Source organism: Cynocephalus volans, chromosome 7, assembly GCF_027409185.1.
Source record: "Cynocephalus volans isolate mCynVol1 chromosome 7, mCynVol1.pri, whole genome shotgun sequence".
NCBI lineage: Eukaryota > Metazoa > Chordata > Mammalia > Dermoptera > Cynocephalidae > Cynocephalus > Cynocephalus volans.
In genome coordinates, this window is record NC_084466.1 from 67,501,916 (window position 1) to 67,516,798 (window position 14,883).

General features: G+C 33.6%; 1 long non-coding RNA gene across 4 annotated transcripts in view; it reads right to left on the bottom strand.

Moving 5' to 3' along the window:
• The window catches only part of LOC134381856 (uncharacterized), a 115,147-nt gene that overhangs the window by 20,812 nt on the left and 79,452 nt on the right, over window positions 1-14,883 (bottom strand). For all 4 annotated transcript variants that reach the window (XR_010024026.1, XR_010024028.1, XR_010024027.1 and 1 more), the window contains 3 exons: window positions 3,717-3,915; window positions 2,682-2,734; window positions 1,465-1,531 (listed from right to left, as the gene is read on the bottom strand). This is a non-coding gene — a long non-coding RNA (uncharacterized LOC134381856). The remainder of the gene's footprint in view (window positions 1-1,464; window positions 1,532-2,681; window positions 2,735-3,716; window positions 3,916-14,883) is intronic.

Sequence of the window (14,883 nt, forward strand, 5' to 3'; positions counted from 1 at the left end):
AGACTGATGGGTTAATAAGAGATTTGCTAACAGCACTCTATATCTCCTCTATTCTACTGCTATTTTTCCTCTGTGCTGGGGAAATTGACTCTGTAACAGCAAGTTTAGTGATGTAGAAACCACTAAGAGGAGATTTTCAAAAAGAAACTTACAAAATGTTATTACCTTCCTGGAGCCAAAAAACCTATGGGCATGAACAATATGGCATCGAACTTCATGTTTTTAAACAAAAAGCTCAGGAAATAGAGGAGATGAAAATATATTATTAAAAATACTTAGATTTCTGGAATATCAGCGACCTAGTAAAAAGCACAATTAACCACCAGCTTTGCTACAGAGCTACACTTCAAGAATTATTAGGCCTTCTATTGGGCCTATTAGAGATAAAAAGTTATGTTTGAATTTCGTCAAAAAAAAAACCCATCTAAAATGTCTTAGTGTTTAGGGGCCAGCCCATGGCTCACTCAGGAGAGTGTGGTGCTGATAAAATGTCTTAGTGTTTATCTAAACTGTGAGATCTATCTACAATAATCTTTTAATGGATGAAAAGCTAAAACCTTACATGGGTAAAAATGGGAAATAAGTATTAAGCACAGCACAGAATAAAAAGGAACAACTAAACGTGTAACAAAATAAATAGGACTTTGCTCCCCAAACTAAAATGTTCCTAAGATCCATGCAAGGCTTTTAAGTAGGCAGTCTTCGGCACCATCAGATTTCAAACCAACACCTCAAATGCAGAAATCATGAAAACAAATGGCTTTTTACGCTATCAGCTGGGTAAAACATACCAAATACCAACTGTTTCTATTTCATGTTACTCTTCATCATTTCACAACACTTCTAGAAAAAATCTGAATTTCTTTGAGTCCCCAGGTAGGAAACCAAATAGGAGGTTTGTCTTACCCTTTCGTAATAAGAAACCCAAGGAAGTCCGTTCACAATGTCTGAGGTTCCATGAGTTCTTTTAAGATGAGGACTGGGATTGTGCTTTATAGTGGTCTTTATATTACTGCACAGTGCTGGGCATCTAACGGTCTCAACTGAACTGAACTGAAACATTTGGAAAGCTATGGTCTCAGTAACAGACACTTGGAAAAACAAGAATTATAGTAGATTCAAAGATTTAGGAGGATACTTTATATAATCCAGTCTGAAAGAGTTGATTCAAGTAATAGACTACAGAAAAAAACCCACGGTATTTTCTATTAAAATTTACTTGGGTAATGACACACAGAAATTAGATGAAAATATAGAGGTATATAGGAATACTAATTTGTTGAAAGTTATACAAAATTATACATTTAAACAGAGTAAAAATAGCCCAGCAAAAACTGGAATATACATAATTTGCTAATAAAAATGTAATGCTACAAGAATGCTTAGCAATTACAAAAATATTAAGAGAATACAAGTTTAGAATGAATGTCACGTGACTGTAATTGATATTAAATCTTCACTTACCTTCATAATTTAGGAGTCATGAAAAGAGAGTAGAAGTCAGCATACCAAGCATGTAAGTCAGATATAACTAGGATGGAAAAACAGAAAGAAACATTACCAGTTCTGGATAACCTAATTTGAGTTCATAGGTTCACTGAACTTGGTTTAATCAAGTGGTTCAAGGATTAAGGTGAAATGGCCCAAAAGATCCTGATATATTCAGAAGACATATTAGCAAGGTTTTCAAAGGCTATTTTGGAAGTACAGATTAACATTTTAGGTTTGTTTTCATATTACTAAAATAGAACATTAAACATCAAAATCAGTTAAAGATATAGAGTAATATAGTATTTCTGTCTAATGATGGGAAGCTATTTTTCATGGCAAGTGATAACTAGGTAAACAGAGCAAGATACTTTGACTTTATAAGTAGGAATCCTGCAAAACAAGGTTTTTCTCCTCGAAAACCAAAATATTTGCTTTCAATTAATTTTTTTTTTTTTTTTTTTTTGTCTTTTTCGTGACTGGCACTCAGCCAGTGAGTGCGGCCAGTCCCATATAGGATCCGAACCCGTGGCGGGAGCGTCGCCGCGCTCCCAGCGCCGCCGCGCTCCCAGCGCCGCACTCTCCCGAGTGTGCCACGGGCTCGGCCCTTTCAATTAATTTTTAAAAAATTGTTGCTTTGGTCACTTTTTAAACTCCTACAATTTAAGCAGTGCTGAATTCTTATTTGATTTTTTTGGCTAACAGTTTTCTTCAGAAGCAAACCTCATTTAGGGTGAGAGTTTCAGACCTTAGAACCTTTCTTTCCTCTTAGGTGGGTTTCTCCATCAAAAACAAGTATTCAAATAAGGAATTTCAATGATTGAAACCATTTTTGGCCATCTTCCGGAATTTCTTGTTAAATCTCCTTTGAAATGCCACAGTCGAACTCTTGGAAAACTTGTCTTCCTGGTTTTTAAATTTCTGTTTATTATTACAGCTCTTCAGCCAGAATGCCAGGTCTTTGTGCTGCACTGTTTCTTGAAACTGGAGACCAGCACACTTCCCCCAATTCAATTACTTGCCTTTCCATTTGAGAAATTAAAGCCATGTCAATTTCATAAAGTTTTAACTGACTGAATTATTTGGACTTTAATTTCTCAATTTCATTCTCTCAGTCTAATAGTGGGAAAGATCTTTGTTTTACTAAAAGAGAAGGTAAGGTTCAAGAGTATTAACACATTTTAGTCACTGACCTTCATACAAGTGTAGGAACTTTCTTATAGGGACAAGCTTGAGATATGACACTCTAAGAAAAAAAAGGGAGAGTTTTAATTCAATTTTGGAAATGTTTATTTAAGACTACATACCTAATAAAATAGTTTATTTACATAAATAGGTATTTTATATTTTCTTTTTTAAAAAAGAAAGGGATCCGTCTTTATAGAGCTTCAGTCAGGTTGTCTACCCCTATCAGCTTTATGTGAATAACTGCCAAATTTATCTCTCCAGCCTGACTTTTACATAGAATGACAGTTTTGTATTTCCAGTGACGTTTAATCAAGGCATTTCAGACTGAATGCCTGAACATCACCTTAAATGCAATATTACAAAAATGGGACAAAACATCTTTCCCTCAAAGTACCTTCTCTTAACTGTCCCCTTTCTTTCAGTGACACCACCACTGTCTTCCAATATAGGAAATGTGTTGTTTTTCACATCTCCCTTTTATTCAACCCATCATGATGTTCTATAATTTTTTCCTTTGAAATATCTTAAGTTTATGCTTTCACTTCCATTCTCATTGCCACTATTCTGTTCAGGTTTTCTTTACCCCTAGATTACTGCAACAGTCACATGCCCAATTTCCTTGCCATCAGACTTTATTTCTTAGAAATTTCTCTATATAGTATCACCACATTTAACTTCTGAAAAACCAACTTCCATTATTTTGTTTCCAAAGGCTATAAATGTCTCCCTCATCCTTGCTATATCTAAGACCTCTAATTGGTTTTCCAGGCAAAGGCCCAATAACTTAGTTCTAACCTAGTTACCCAAATTCATGTAACCTTTGCCTCGGGTCTTATGGCACAGATCCCAGGTTACTTATTGGGAAGTGCTGCATTCTACTTTGTCTCAAATTCTTACCTACAAACCAGGAAAGTCCATCACATGACATCTCAATAATCTTAATTTACAAGCATGAGGCCAGAAAATTATAAAATGAAGACATTTTTGAGTCAGCAGAAACAACTGTCCAATTCCCTTGTAAATTCCCCAAAGTTACTTACAGTTTTGTGCTGATGAGATCATCTCTTGTGGCATTTATAACCTTCTACGAAAGAGAGCTGTTGTCAGGCACTCTGCACTATATAGACAATGTCTGTTTTCAGCTTCTAATCTCGGTTCCTTCTCCACATTTTCTTAGAAACCATGGTTTAGTCATTTCTCACCTTTTTTGGGGGGCCATGGGTGGTGTCAAATTCACACCTGGAAAACATTCATAAAGCAAGTCAATATAGAAAGGAAACTGATTCGCCATAGAAACCATTATTTAATTCCTGGTTGAATTACAGACTTTTGGTTAAATGGTAAATATAAAAAATCTGTCACCTACCCTCAAAGCCAAACCAAAACCAAGAGCAAAAAAAGACTTATTGAAAAATGTAATTTATACATCCCGTTCTGGAAAAGACATAAATGTCCTATAGATTTTATATAAAAGCTCTATGGGTACATAAAAATGAATTCTTATCTCATTATAAATATAACTTAAAACAGATGTCCTAGCAGTAAACAAATTCTACATATTTGATCCACAATTTTGCCTTTTAGATTTCTGACAGCTTTTTTGGTGTGACTTGGTCTCATAAAATTGTCTAAGAAAGTTTAAGAGAAAGCCTAATTCACTCAATAAGGTGGCTGCAGTAAGCAGAGGCATTCATAAGCATTCCATTAATTTTAGAGTCATTTTAAAGAATTGTAGCAGATGCTCAATACTTTTGTTTTTGTGATTATGGTAATGGTTTCTGGAAAAGTATTTTTTAAATGTAAAGACTTTTCATTCTACTACCATCTCCTATCTCCTCAGAGACACATAAGTAAAGGACAAGTATGTTTCATAGTATTTCACACTTCACTGGAAAACTTAGAAATGGTCAATTAGATCACTGATGGCCCTCAAAAAGAGATATCAAAACTTCACAGGATAGGGATGGCTGGTTGGCTCGGTTGGTTAGAGTGCCACCTTGTAACACCAGGGTCAAGGGTTCAGATACCCATACTGGCCAGCTGCACTCCCCTCCCCCCACAAAAAAATTTCACAGGCCTGACTGTTCATATCCGCTCCCATAGGTTTCTGGTGATTTTGGTTAAAAAACAAAACAAAAAACCCCTCCACTTTAAGGTAGCTAAGACTTGAGCAATAAATGTTAATAAGCATAGAATGAGAGGACCCCTGATAAGTGAAATACTTAAAGGTAGAGAACTCTTAAATTCTCTACCAGGAAAGAGACTAGGTATTTCATATTTACCAAGGTGGTATTCAACTTTTCTAGAATGTACTATTTTATCATAAAGGTATTAATGCTGAGTTTCAGCAATCAATGGCCATTTATGAAGCACCCACTATGTTTAAGACACTATGCTAGCCTTACAGAGTACACAATAAAGAATAAAATAGCCCCTTCCCATAAGGCAGGATATACTAATTGTTCTAAGTCAGGTATGGAAGCTCAAAACACAGAAATACTATTTTTGGCTGAGGAGAAAAAGTGAACTGGGAAAATTTCATAAAGGGGGTAAAGAGCATAAGAAGATTTAGACAGGTGAAGATAAGGGAAAGGATATTCTAGGACTAAACAACTTGAGCTAAGGATTGGATGAAAATTAGAGGTTTGAAAAAGGATTATTTCTCCTTGGCTTAAAAACAGTATTATGGTATTAATTCACAGTCATTCCCACAGTGGTAAAGTCAATAAAACTTAGGGCAAAAGATATCCCAAATAGAATTTTGGCTATGGAACCCTTTTCTCTGAAGATTTCTCACCTGATTTGCTGAGCCACAGATCCCCTACTCTTTTAGGGTAAGCTTATCTAAGCCTAAATTTCCTTCTAATATTTATCACAAGTCATTTTTTTTTTCCCCTTCTTCAAAGCATCACAGCTTGGCTTTCAAAGGGCTGCAGACAATCTGAATACTCTTACTTCGATTAGAAATGAGGACACCTTATGCAAAGGAAGGAAAACAATTGCAAACACGGTTATACTTCTCTCTCCTTACCTCACTACCTACTCTTCCCTAATACCCACTCTGCCTTCAATCTACTTTATCTACCTTATTTTTTTATGTTGTTTCCTGCACTTGAAAGTCTATCATTCCTTCATTTCACCTAACCAATCACATCCATTTTTAAGCCTAGCTCATCTTCTACCTCTTCTAAGAAGTCTTCTGTGATGAGTGTAAAACTCATTTTCTTTGAGTTTCTAACATACTTCAAGTTAGCAAGACAGAGTTTAAATTCCATTATTCTCTAGTTGTGTCTTATACTTTAGTGTAATATTCACATCCAGGCTAAAAGTTCTTTGCTGGCAGGGACCATCTGTTATAGACTACAGCAAAGTATTGGACATAGAATAGATCCTTAATAATAATGATTACCTCACTTGAAAAATGAATACAAAAATTTTAAGGCATTTAAAAGTAGCATTTTAATAATAACTATTTTTGATTAAACAAAACTATATTCATTCTTATTTACAGAATTTGAAACCTCAAATTATCACAACCTCAGATTATCACACTACTTAAAAAATAGATATCCATATGAATAAAACTTTCCTACTCTATAAGTTATTCATACCACAGCCATGATCAAAACCAGTAGTCATTCTTGATAACCCAATCCCCTCTGACTCAAACTCCTGGGAGTAGGAGAGATATACAAGTACATGGCCTTGCTTACAAACAGTAAATTATAACTGAACAGGTTTGTAATTTGAATCCTTTATAGTACATCTTTTGACTGTGTAGTAAAATAATGAATACAATATATTTTGTTCATTTTGAAAAAAGGGAAATTTTGCTTAAAGAAAACTGGAATTCTTCAAGTTGAATCCTTTCGCTTCAGCTAGACTGGCTATTATCAAAAAGACTGAGAATAACAAATACTGGTGAGGATGTGGAAAAGGGAACTCTTCTACACTGTTGGTGGGACTGTAAATTAGTATAGACACTATGGAGAACAGTATGGAGGTTTCTCAAACAACTACAGATGGAACTACCATATGATCCAGCAATCCCTCTTCTGGGTATATACCCAAAGGAATGGAAATCACCCTGTTAAAGGGATACCTGCACTCCCATGTTCATCGCAGCTCTGTTTACAATAGCCAAAATATGGAACCAACCTAAATGTCCATCATCAGACAAGTAGATAAGGAAAATGTAGTGCCTATATAAAATGGACTACTACTCAGCCATAAAAAAGAACGAAATTCTGCCATTTGCAGCAACATGGACAAGCTTAGAGAAAATTGTTATGTGAAATAAGCCAGGCACAGAAAGGGAAATATGGCATGTCTTCACTCATAAGCGGGAGCTAAGAAACAAAGAAAGACCATAATAAAATGCTGAACTTTGAGAAGGAGCAGATCTATTGTTACTAGAGGTGGGAAAGGGGGAGGAGTAGGGGGGATAGTGAGTGATTGGGTAAGAGACCCCAAAAGTAATTACGATTTGTTATGATGAACATGCTAATATTGATTTTGATCATCACACACTGTACACAAATACTGACAGTCAACTCTGTACCCCATAAATATGTATAAATAAAAAAAAAAAGAAAAAAAGGAAATCTTAAAAAAAGTTGTAATCAAATACCCTTACAGTTACAGTGCTTAAAACACATTCGGCAAAATTCTTGTACCTTATATAGCTATAATATGTTACATAATACTTTATGATACTAAGATCCTTACTCAAAATTTAATGATATTCGGCATACTGTTCACTAAGCCAAAAAAATATACTGAAATACTGCAATTTCTATTAATGTTTTAGAAAATATTCAAACAAGGTTTAAGATGATTATAAACTTCAGGTAACTAAATCATTCCGTACTCCAGATTGCCCCATTAATTCAATTAAATGTTTTGTCTGATAAAACAAAAAATTTTTTATTATTAAATGTACAGTGCCTCTCCTCCAAGTTCCAGTGGGTGTAGTTTTCCTTTTTGTTAACTATGTCTCATACGGTTGAGGTGTCAATCTGACAGAGAAACAAACCTAAGATTTTTTTCTATAATGGCAAAGTTAAACATATAATTTCCAGAACTCTAAAGTTATATTGAGTTTTCCACTTAAATCTACGAGATTATTTAGCTTTTCCTCTTTGTTTTTGTAAGTAATATGATAGTGTACTAAATATTTGCAAAATGAATACATTGGGGGCTGATTTTCTTTTAGGATTATAAAAATTTGGGACAAGACAGAGCCATGTTCATTTCAACCTCTTAACATTTAAAGGGTGGAGAGAGAGAGCAAATTGCTTGCTCAAGGCCTTGAACTAAGAGCTGAGCCAATTTTTAAATATTTGAGTATAACCATACTTTACTTCTATGGGACATAACAGTTTAAGCTTCTGCTTACATAGTGATTCTCTGGCAAAGTTACCAAGATACCTAAATACTTCTTTAGTATAATATTTACAAATATGGATTTTATTTACTGAATTATAGTTTTATTCTGCTTCATTTCATGGCCTTCTAAACCAGTGGAAAAGCTTTATGTTCTCATATAGGCTAAATTCTTAATTTAATAAAATGCATCCTGATGATGCTAAAGAGACCAGTAACAGTGAACAAAGTGACTTGCTGAATGAATAGCCATACAAAAATTACTGAATGAGTAATGAAAGTTTCATTGTCTGAGACTTTAAAAATGAACACAAAGTAGGGGAAAATAACTGACAGATTCTCATGTCTAGAATCAAATTAATCTAATGAATATTTTCACTTCTAATTTATATTATTTACTTCATTTTGCATGTTATTCTTAATTTTTGTATGAATTCTTCAATGAATCAATTCTAAGTTATTTCTTTAGACATGCCTATATTAGAGCAACTTTTTCTACAGGAGCAAGGAACAGAATCAAAAAATAGTATTAAAAATTATTTGATATAAAAAATTTATTTTATTATTTCTATGAGAACCTTCATCTTTTCAACTATGAGAAATATGAAAATATTGAATATTAAAAGTAAACATTTTGAGAACAGGGAAGGCTCTAAGATTATAAGACTGCTAATTACAGAATTTTTAAATAGTGAATTTAAAATTGCCATGTTAAATAAATCAGATTTATTAAATCACTCAATATTAACTCAAAAAGATAATGATAGCTACTATGTATCAGAGGTTTCCAAAGACTTTAATTTTAATGTTTTCCTTATATATGAAAAGAAATTATGCTAACTTCAAATATATTAGATACCACAAATTATACAATTACACATCTATACATGAACAAATTAAAATTATGAAAACAAGCAGCACAATTTCATATAAAAAGATTACAATACTAAGACAGGAAATGAGACAAGATAAAAAGTAAACTTAGCTAAAAAAAAAAAAAAAAAAAAGGGAATTCTCAACTACTTTAGACCTCTCCATGGAAGGTCTAATTTGGAAATATACTCCTCCAAACAAGAATCCAGAAGTCAGATGATTTCTCAATGCAGGACAAAACATCTGAATGTTATGTATTTAGGCAGGCAGGATCCAGAGGCTGGGCAGTATGGATTTAGGTAGTCAGGTAGAGTTCAGCATCTGGGAAATCAGCAAGAACATAAATGCAGTGCTAAGAAAAGGGGTCACACCCTATCATCCCAGTGTGAATGATGAAAGTGAAAACTGTTGGTGAAATAGAAACAGAGGAAATTACAAACTGTTCTTCTGGTTAGATTCTTACATACAAACTAAAATGAGTTCATTAGCCTAAGCAAGGTTGACTTGGATTTTGAAGTTGTCTTAAGTAATCAATTGTAGAGAACCCAAAGGATCAATAAGATGAATGATGAAGCAGAAAAAACAGCCATTAATTACTCTGAACACTTTTTAAAGTACTTAATACTTTTTAAAACCCTGAATCTTGAGATGGTAGCAAAGCTAACTGGAATTCCTGACCTTCACAGTGCTTTCTTGTAATATCTTAAAAAGAACATCTGGAAATCCATTTTAGTCTGCTAAAGAGACAACTTTCTTAAGATTTACATTAGATATACTGTCAGTTTCTCCTATCCTTGTTACCTAGGAGGTAAAATAAACTTTGTGAAATTTATTCACCTAGCATGTCATCTCAATGAGAAATAAAGAGCCCTTACAAAGACTTATTTCACACATAAAATTATATTACCTGCTAAGTACAGTTTCATGTTTCTTTCCTCTCTGATCCTTCAATGAAATTGTAATGTTGGTGATCTATAAATAAATTTGACCTAGTTGAGCCCAGAAGAATTCCAATAAAAAGTAAGATAAAATTTCTGGCTATCTGACCAATGAGTTGCTTTTAGTTCACTAGCCATATTAATATTGTTATCAATGTACTTTACTTAATAAGGAAACTAACATATTACTGAGTGGTATGTGAGGTTACCAGCTCTATTTACTACACTAGTCACCAAATGAGCTTAGTTAAGATAGTCTCTGGGCTCAAGCCTATTAGGCTTACAGAGTAATAGGAGAGAAAAAGTAAAAAGCACACAATCACAATATGATGTTTAACATAAGCAGTAAAAAAAACTATTTTAAGTGTGATAGTAGAGACAAGGTAGTTATTAGTTTTCTATGTATGTGTATATGGTGGGGTTTGCTTTTCTGAGGTAGTATCTAAGAACATTTCTGAAGTCTATACTACTTGGAATTGCTCAACAAGAGGCAGAATGAAATTAGTGATTAAGCCTTGCCAGAAATCCAATTCTTTAAATTGACATTAAATACTAAAAACAGTAAGTCTCAGTTAACTATTCAGATGTATTGCTTATTTGTCTGCAGCCTTTTAGTTGCAAAAGGTGTATTTTCTCTCTCAGATTTTGATGAGCTTCCAAAGAGGGACAGTAAGATGACATTGATATTTTGTGCTTTAGAATCTTAAAAACAACTATGACCTACAGATTATGTAGACTTACTGTGGACAGTTGGGCAAAGATAGTCTCAGGGGAGGACTATGCTTATTAAGAGCTCTGACTGAGTTCATATATCTGCATGGATATCCTATTCATGGACCACAAATACATACAGAAAGACATGGACACAGACACACCCCATCTCTAATGTTACTGAAACATACTTCAAAGTGCATGCTTCCTTGGCAGTGAAATAGTAGTACCATCATGAAATACTTGTGCTTGGTATACAGTATTTCCACATACAAACCTATCTTTAAGACATTCTTTTAAAAAATAAGCTGTGAAAATGTCAGTTACTTGTTACTTTTTTTCCCTTCTTGGGAAAGAAAATTCTGGAAAGCCAACTCCACTATCTCCTGTTTTCTATAGCAATAAAACCAGTCAGTATAGTGTGCAAAGATCTGGGCCATTATGGTTATAAGGATTAAACAAGACAATGATTTAAGACTAAAAGCACTTGGGAAACTAAAAGCGCCATTTAAAAGGAAGGTATCACTATCATTTTGAGCATTTTACGGCTTAATACTTGTATAGTTTTGTCTCCCTTGCCTCTTGTTGGCTATAGGACAGAGGCTGTAGATGCAATTTCTAAACTCTGCAATCAAACCACCTGAGCCTGAATCTTGACTCCACCATTTACTAGTTAGATGACATTAGGCATGCTATTTCCCTGTGACTCAGTTTCCTTGCCTATAACATAGGGATAATAATGTACTTCTCTCATAGGGTGAATGTGAGGATTAAATGAGTTAATAAATGTACAATTTCCCAGTAAAGGATAAACTCTAAACGTTTTAGCAACAGTAGCACCTAAAGCTTGAGTGGTTTCTGTATGCACTTTAGAAAAATCAACAGCCTTACTGGAGAGGTATTAAAATGGTTTTTTTTGTCCTTTTTTGTGACCGGTAAGGGGACTGCAACCCTTGGCTTGGTGTCATCCGCACTGCGCTCAGCCAGTGAGTGCAGGCCATCCCTATATAGGATCCGAACTGCGGCAGAAGGGCTGCTGCGCTCCCAGTGCCGCACTCTCCCGAGTGAGCCACAGGGTCAGCCGGTATTAAAATGTTTTGACTTAATTGATTTGGGTCATTTTCATTAAAATAACCACTCAAAATAAACAATAAAGTTTACAATCCTATTTGTGAGAAGGGCAAATAACATTAGCAAAGGTACCAGGGCTGATGTTCATTACTGTATTTATAGTTTTCTATCATATGTAATTTGGAAGAGAACAAGAAGTCTAAAAAGTACATGAACTATAAAAACTGAGCCTGCCTTAATTAAAAGATGTTTCAACCAAGCCATAACATTGTTTAATAAAGTCTCAACATTGATTTAGGCTCAGAAGACTGGCAGATAGTACAGAATGAGTATTTCCTGCATATCTGATACAAGAATCAACTAGACCTGCTGCCAATTTCAGAGTGAGATCTTCCTCGGAACACACCATTTAATAACTAACTATCTACTATGTGCCTACGAGGGTGAGAGAGGCTCCAACTGAAGCTAAATTCCCCTATATTTAACTACAGAAAATGAATTGTAAAGTGGTGATTCTAAGCCCAAGCTATCTATGGCTTTAGTCTTTAATATATTAAAACATTCTAGAATACAAACATCAAAGAATGCCCTAGACACTACAACTCAATTCTCCCCAAATCAAAACTGTATGATTAAACATTTTTATGGAATTGATTCCTTCCTGTTAGTTTATCTAAGTTCTTCATGTTTATTCTCCTTTGAAGTCGTGAGAGGGAAATGACTACTTAATGATGCAGTTCTATACTGGATTTCCTCAAGAAGGAATCCTTCTTGAAGACAAATGCTAACTTAAAAAAAATTCAGAAATATTTCAAAATTATGTTCCTAGATCTGGTATTTTCATTCTTAACATTTTCATTATTTCATAGGTCTCAGGCAAATGACATAAGCTTCTGGAAACCTTGATCTTGAGCTTCTCAGAATAACCTTCCTTAGATACTATCAATTGTTAAAATATGCTCATTTCCAGTAAAAACTTCTAAAATAAAAAATACAGAAATTTCCCTACCATTTCCTTTAGTCAAAAATTGCCTTTTGTTAGCACAAAGGCCTTACATTTTTAAGGCAAGGATTTGTTGAAACTAATTTGATTCTCTTCATTACAAAAGATACCTTTTAAATTTTGTTTTTCATATTATACCAATTCTAAGGTCCTCATAAGGCAGTCATTTCCATAATGCACACATCCTTAGTTTACAAAAAGACCTTGTTTTAAAGTTTGTATTTGCCTTCCTGAAACTCAATCCCCCCAGTTTTCCCCTCCAAGTGCAATAAAGAATAAGCAAATCACAAGATTGTTTCTTTTTCAAGCAAATTACTCAATATCTCCAGTCACTCCTTATGACATTCAAATACCTCATATTTTTTCCACTCTCTGAATGCACACTAGTTGATTTATATCCACATTCTACAGGTGGTCTCACATGAGCCACACCCCAAGCCTTCCAATCAATGACGGTTTGGAGGAAGAACTGTTAGCAAACAGCAATAGCTTAATCTTAATAAATAAAGAATTTGCATGCTAGTTTTGAAATTTGTTGAACCCTTACCCATAGATGCCAAATTAAATTCTCCAACTTTGCTCTAAAGAAACCAAGACCATCTGATACTGTTGAAAATAAGAAACAGCACAATGAAGAAATTTCATTTCTTAATAAATAGAATACAGGGAATATTTAAAAATCATTACAAATTTTACCTGAAGATTATACATATGTAGCACTTTCTAAAAAGAACACATTATCAATTTTTAAAGTCCCAAATTCTGTGAGTTTGGGAGGTATCTAAACACATTTAAAATCACTAACTCAAAAGTAGTATGATAGTGTAACTATTATGAACCAGAAGCTTTACTTTTGGGTCTTTTTCCTATTTTAACTTTATAAAGTATACAGTACCCACTGAAATGCTGACAAAAGTGTCACAACAGAGGGTTTGACCTGAAATCTGTACTACAGGCCTGTTATGGAGACAAACACCCTTGCCCCAAACAGAGTCAGATTTTTAGACCTCCAAATAATAGTTTCTTTATTCTACCAGCCTAGATGATTTTCAGGTTTTCAATATGCTTTTCTAAATTAAATAACTACTGCTTTTAAGAGTTTTAGTTAAATTATAAAATAGTACTCTGTGAGAAACATTGGTTGAGAGTTAATTTTTGCTTACATTCTAAATGGGTCAAATTCTGAGAGAAACATATTCACCATAATACACAGGCCAAATATTTACTGAGTATTTATCAGTGTCATGTTTACATTTTATAACCTATATAATTATGGAAATGCCCATAATTATTAACAGTAAAAAATTCTTGATGTTTAAAATGAAATATTCATAATTATTAACAGTAAAAAATGCTTTTTGAATATCAAATGTAAATCCCACAATTTTAGAACAGCTCAGCTTTTTGATAAATTTAATGTGATTATTGAGATAAAAAAAAAGAAACAAACCTATAATCTATTGGTTTTAGATTTCTCTCTGAGCAAATTTTGAGGAGTATACTTACTTCAGTAATTATTTTCCTTACTATCCTGATTAAAATACTTCAATGACCTTCCCTGTCTCAAAATGCTTTTCTGAGGTTTCTATGTCTATGGGTTACTTTTATGCTAAGAAAAATGAAAACAAACTTTTTAACAGAAAAATTAATGTTTAGGTCTCAAAGTCAGTTTCATTGCATTATCAAATATTTATAACTATAATATACACCAGACTTGTATTTCTTCATTTAGATTACTAGTATATTTTCAAAGTTAAAATAGATTTACCTATCCCTTCTCTTATACTTACTTTTTGAGATGCTGGTGACTGGAAGAGTCGGGAAATGACAGTGAAACCTCTCAACTAAGAATTCAAGAAGTGATGCTTGAATTTCTTTTCAATATTGCTTGGAAAACTTAAAGACAGCTGTTCTTCTGAAGCTGATTTTAAAATTATATGATTTTGAAATCTGTTCAGTGCTTTCTATGATAGTTAATTCTTCATGATTACTTCTAAAGTTCCTAAACACATAGAACTCCCTGTTACAGATTTCCAAAGAGGGTGGTAAGTCTGTTTCAAATAATTGTTTTTTAAATGATTTTTATAACGTTTTTTAAAGTCTGTTTCAAATAATCGTTTTTATTTTCTAATAAGACTTATCTCTCACCCAGAGTACGGTTTAACATATGTATTATTCTAGTGAATCTGTTCATACTGTTTGATAACCTTTTATTCACTTAATCAT